Source organism: Aythya marila, assembly GCF_965140915.1.
Source record: "Aythya marila genome assembly, chromosome: 2".
Classification (NCBI taxonomy): Eukaryota; Metazoa; Chordata; class Aves; order Anseriformes; family Anatidae; genus Aythya; species Aythya marila.
In genome coordinates this window covers 58,299,028-58,305,027 of record NC_139043.1, presented here as the reverse complement: position 1 = coordinate 58,305,027, position 6,000 = coordinate 58,299,028, and the positions used below count along the sequence as shown (strand labels likewise).

General features: G+C 41.6%; 1 protein-coding gene across 9 annotated transcripts in view; it reads left to right on the top strand.

The window, feature by feature from the left end:
* The first annotated feature begins 1,435 nt into the window (after positions 1-1,435).
* HECW1 (HECT, C2 and WW domain containing E3 ubiquitin protein ligase 1) overlaps positions 1,436-6,000 on the top strand; it is a 268,296-nt gene continuing 263,731 nt past the window's right edge. For 6 of the 9 annotated variants that reach the window (XM_082753989.1, XM_082753994.1, XM_082753988.1 and 3 more), the window contains exon 1: positions 5,521-5,591. The gene's annotated coding sequence lies outside the window, so the exon portion shown is untranslated. Of the gene's footprint in view, positions 1,480-5,518; positions 5,592-6,000 lie in introns of those variants that run through there. The other 3 variants (XM_082753993.1, XR_014316964.1, XM_082753995.1) reach the window with 3 other exon arrangements.

Sequence of the window (6,000 nt, the reverse complement as noted above, 5' to 3'; positions counted from 1 at the left end):
ATATTTCAAAGTAGGTTCTTTTGTCTGCGATTGGAAAGAATATGTTGTTTAAGTGCATATCCACTTCTTTTCCTTTTATTAGTGGGATAGATTGACAAATGAGGCAAGACAGTGGCAGCAGAACCCATGCCAGACTTATCCTCACAGTATTTGCACGGGGAGGTGGATATGACACTGCAGAACTGTTGAGTGTGGCCGTGGGCCTGTCCATACTACAGCTGTGTTCATATTGCTGTAATTCTACATGTATGTAGGAAAAAAAGATGTTCACCTGACACAAAATGGAGTGGTGGTGGCATTGCTCGTTTGGACTTTTGGAAGCATTGCCAACAAAGAAAAAAAGTCTCAGAACAGAACAACGGCTAGTTATAAAGTATTGTAACAATCAAACAACAAGAGCAGAAAAAATGTTTAGAGGAGACATATGGCTTAACATGCTGGCCCATTTTTGGTTGATCTTTTTCCAATCCTTCTGCTCGCTCAACATAACCTCTCTCCCAGTCCCTCCCCATTCCATAAACCCATCTGCCTTCATCTGTTAATTTAGCCCTCTGTTACTGTGGAGCCGTTTATCAGCCAAGTGACCGTGGCCGATGAACTCTTCTGTTCCCTCCAACGTAGTTAAAACAGACCTGCTACTCAGTGGTGGGCCAGTGCTGAGATAAACGTAAATTGCTAATGATTTGTTTGGGAACCTTTGGTGAGAGAGAGGCCAGAGCAATCGAGTATTTGGCATCTTCAAAAATTTTCCAGGGCCTGGATGCAGGTGGCAGTGGCAATCTCATCTTCACCACCCTACTGAGTATGCAACAGTTTTGGCTTGGTGTCTTCTCCCTGCTCATCCTGCTCTTGATCCTGTTCCTGTTCAGTCTGGGAGAGGTATCTTGAGGAGTCTGAACTGATCTAACAGGGTTAATTGCCCTGTAAAGCAGTCATCTCACTATTTCCCTTCTTGCTGTCCAAGTGATTTTACCTCTCTCTCTAGTGTATCACCGGGAGGTGTTGGTTTGACCCCAGTTCTGCTTAGCAGAAAATTAACCCAGCAAGAACAGAGGGTGACTCTGCTGGATTAATGAGCTCAACTCAATTACCAAAGGACCAGGTGAATACCTGGGCTAGCTTGGAGGAAGGGGTGGGATCACAAGATCAGGAATCAGCTGCAGAGCAAAACCACAAACGTTCCTTTTCAGCACGAATTCATACACCTTTTGAACACTTATCTTCAGAACCTCCTCAGAATATTCAAGAGCAGAAAGGCCTCCCATTGGCCCTCTTCTAGCCCAGCATTAAAGCATGTCTGTAAGCACAGGAGTAGTTGTCTGGTCAGTAATACAGAAGTGCTGTTAGTGTGAAAGATTAACTTGGCCACTCCTTATCAGAAATTAATCCTCTTCTGAACACCTTCCAAAACAGCTACTGTAACTAGAGATATTTTCTCACTTTGCCCCTTCCAGAAGAAATCATCAGCTGAAATTAAAGGTAAGTGTATGTTAAGCCAAATCAGTCTGGTGTTGGTGCTCTGACTCTTTGGGGTCTGTGTTTCTGGATTCATTGTTGCAGTGATGCTGTAGACCCCTGATTTTTCTCATAGACATGACCACTATCTTTCTCTTTCAGACGAGGTTACTAAGAAAGTAAAACTTATAATTACTTTGTATGAGCATTTGACTACACGCACACCATGAACTGGGTGAGACCTCTCATACATGCTAGATGGGGAAGTCTCAAACATATCAAGTTCTTCTAAGTGTTGTGAAAGATAGCTAGGAAGAGGGGAGGGACTCGCAATCCGTACTGTCCTGGTGTGTAAAACAAAGCCGCAGTATGATGTCCTTTGCTGGACATCAAAGTAGCTACTGAGGTACTGATCTAAATCATTTCATTGCTGACAGAACAACCTGTTGGGATACAGGTTCAACCTTTGCATTACTATTGAATGTGTTTTATGAATTAGGTTGTTTTTGTTGGCGGTGTTTTTTTGTTTGTTTGTTTGTTTTGTTTTAAGTAGATACATATCAAAAAATAGTTGGTTTCTAAGTAGGATTATTTATGGGCTTTATGCAGGAAGGAATATGTAATATGTTTGCCCATGTAGAATAATGCTTGGCAATCACTGCACATTTTTTCTGCTAAGGATGCTAATATTTAACCTCCTTCTACTGTGAAGCTGGTTAGCATTTGCTCCTGGAAGAGAATCCAGGTGGAAGAAAATAAACTTAACAGGGAGGACTGTCAAACCAGTGTATATCTACATATAAAACAATTAGGTGAAATGGCAAAAATTAGGCCACGCAAGTGATTGGAGCCAAAGGGCTAGAATTCTTTTGATCAAGCTGGGTGAATGCTCTAGTAATTCTGTACCCAAGCAAAGAAGCTCATCTGGACACCCAGGGTGAAACAAGGATGGAGTTCAGGCTGTTGCATAACATCATACCCCTCCTGGCATGGAGGACTTTTGGTAGCTATAAGGGTTGCAGTCCTGCTGGAGTAGGAATCACTCTTGGCCTGTCCCAGGTAATTCCCCAGCAATTATAAACCTTGGTGATCTTTTAGGAGAAAGTCTGTCATTGCCTTTCTGAAATGATCAGATCTGGACTGCCAGGAAGAATACAGCATGTAAGAAAAAGGCAAGTTGTGCCCGAGAGCTGTTTAAAGAAAGCACTCTGTTGACAGAGCCTCAAGAACTAGCACCTACATCATAGACAAGTACCTACTGCTATGCATAAGCACAGTGCTCAGCTGAGATATGAGCAATCCCATCTGTGTAAGGCAAAATGTAGTAAGAGATATTAGACAGCATTAGCTCAGTGTGTTTTATAGACACTCTGTGTGTGTCAAAATCAGTAATGGAGTACTGAGTTCCTACAAAGCTAGTAATCCATAACAAGAAGTTGTGTGAGCAAGGTATGAGGATATCATGTGGTCATAAACGGGTCCAGCATCTAGAAATGCTGTGCTGTATCATCTGAGCAGCAGTCTCTGCCAATGAAAAACAATCTTTGTCCAACAGAATTTAATCAATACTAACTAGTTGTAGCAAAGAAGTACTTACGTGACATCTGGTTCAGTTGGAGATGAACCCAGCATAAAAACTTAATCTGAGTAAAGAGTAAAACCTGAACTGCTAAATGGCAGCCATCTACTAGTTTTGTTGAGTTGGTGAATTTTGATTTCTCAGTTTTGCTTTTCTTATGTATACAATGGTCACCAAGAATCAGTGGCAGGATAATGGCTATGCTCCTATGTTTAATGGATGAAAAGGGCAATGTAAAGTTTAAGTAGCTTGAAGTTAGTTTTTATACTGCTTTAAGGCAGGATCATGCTTAGTAAAGGCTGATTAGACATTTCTTCTTTCAAAAAAACTCTCTTTGTGGAAGTTTGGTCTAGTTTTGCACCTGGCCCTCTCCAAATACAAGAAATGAGTAAGCCCTACAAGTGCTTTACTCAGCCCTTCCATCATGACCCAGATCAGCTCAAGTCAAGAGTCTTGCAGGGAAGAACACCGGCCATTTTTTATTGACTGTAATGTGACAACCGCTGTATTCGTCTGTTTTTCCAGATGTAGGTGTACCTGACATTTTCTAGGAATAACTAAAATTTCTGTTTATCACTTCTTTGATCAAAGCCTTTTAGAATAACTGTGAACTGTCTGTTCAAAACACAAGGCTATAGTAAGAACTTCCTCTGATATATACCATGCACAAATGAGACACAAGAATGACAGATCTTGGAAGTGCAATGGAATTCACCCTGTGAGAACTCAAGAGTGTGTGTATACATCCCTCAGAAATATTTGGTAGGGAAAGATACAGTTGTTTAATCTTTTTCTCTTCCTGCCTCTCCTAAACTAAATTTCTTTCTTGACCCTATTTCTCGCTTTTGTGGGACCAGTCTAGCTGCCAAAATTCTGCTACTTCCAGGCAAAACACAGACATATGACTCAGTCGCATTGGCTTCCCAAAATCATCTTCACCTTACATTGTCAGCAAGTATATTTAGCTTAAGGCTGAAAAGATGCTGGAAGTTGTCACCACGCCTGTGGGACAGCACAACCTGCTATTTCGTTTCATCTATGGGAGCTTGGGGAATGTGTGATAGGTAGGCATACAAAATTCAGAGGTTTGTTTATAATATAGATAAGCATCTGAAGTGCCAAAGTTGATTTTAATTTTAAAGGTCCTTATGCATTATGCAGCTCTTCTCCTTTTCAGTAAAATGCAAAGTTAAAAGGGAAACCACTTTATTCCAATGTGTTTCTTCTTTTGAGGAATACAAGAGCAAAATGTCCTCTTTAAAGCCAGAATCATTTGCTGACTTGTTTGCCACAGAACCACATCCATCTTCTGCTCATGATTTGAATGAATCTACAGGAGGTGGGTATACAGTTTGCCTCTTGATCTTAATTTTTATCTCCCCTGTTTTACTTAGATTCCAACAAGGGGCAATCTAAAACTGCTGCTTCCGTGGGAGATTCAGGATGTTATTTTCAGTCTGAAAGGAAAGCAGAGGTGGTAGCTGGTCAAGAGGAAAGCACATGTATGGTGTTCTTAAGGGGGTTCCTGTCCCAAGGTCCATGCAACATGGCGAAGTCTTGTGTGTCTTCAAGTCCCACAGTCCTGAAATGCTGTGCAAATATGTTTTTGTTTTGTTTTGTTTTCTGGCTCCTCCTCTCACACAGGTTGAGCTGCCTCTGCAAGTCAGAATTGGCCAGGTTTTTTTAGTTCTTGTATGTAGGTTGTTTTTTAGGGTCATGTTCATTTATTGCTTTTTTTCCCCTACTTTAGCAAAATTAATGTCTTTGATGAGCATTTCTGAGAAGAGAAGGATAGGTGGTGTGGTGGTACACCTGCAATCCAAGTGTGCAGAAGGAGCTGAGGAAAAACTCAGAGGAGATGCTGAGCCAAGAGTGAGGAGGTCTGGATCAGTTCTCCGCTCCTTTCTGTCAACCTGCAATGTGATATTTTGGCAAACTATTTCACTTTTTCGTGCCTCTGATTTCATCTGTAATTTTTGTTTTACTCCTTCTCACTTGGACTTTTGAGTGCAAAGGCGAAAACACGCGCCTACCGTGAGCAGTCTGTGTCACGTCTGGATTGAGGCCTCCTGTAGGACTGCTGGGTGGCTTCTCTGGGTGAAGGGAGGTGCTGCACTTGCACTTGAACACTGAATTTCTCAAACACCTGCAGAAAAGTTTTTGCACACAGGTCTGTCCTGAAATGCATGTTGATTTATTCAAGTGGCCCGGTATGTCTCTTGGTCTGCCTTGATCCTGTGGAAGAGCTGGGGGGCTTTGTAATGGATCCTTTTCTTCTCACTGCGACTGTCCAGTGAACCAACCCACTGGTCTTGTGCAGGTAATTCTGATCAGAAGTGTATGTCTTGTAGCAACGTAATAGATACTAAGCCATTCTCCTTCCCAATTCATATATATATTATTTTTACAGTGAGTTTTCTGCTGGTAGAAGCCTCTAATTTTTCTTGTTTCTCCTCTTTTTAAGAAGGAAGATGAGATGATCAAGTGGAAATTAGAGGCCACTGCATGTCTGAAAATATTTTATCTCAAAGCATGCTGAATGATTAGAAAATTAGAGGTAAAATATTTCTCGGACTAATACCGAGAGCAGTAAATCTGTATTTCCAAAGAAATTTGTGTGAGTGGGGTGTATGAGAGTGGCTTTAGAAATAAACTTAGCTCCAGCTATGCTATGTTACTGGGAACGTGTGTTTATTTTTTGTCTATGTCTTTGCTTCAGGATGCAGCTTAAAATATAGAATTGACTTTTTTTTTCTTATTATTATTTTGGGTGGGCGGGGGACGAGGGGGGAGATCCACTCCAGCTGTATGGTTACAAAACGCCGTTTCTATCTTAACAACGTTTGCAAAAAAAAATGAATGAATTAATTAATTAATGAGGGGCTAAGCAGAACTTCGCAGGGCTGTTGCTGCTCCCCTGCAGCTGGCAGGGGGCTGGCTGCGGGTAGGAGCGGGCAGCACGGCGC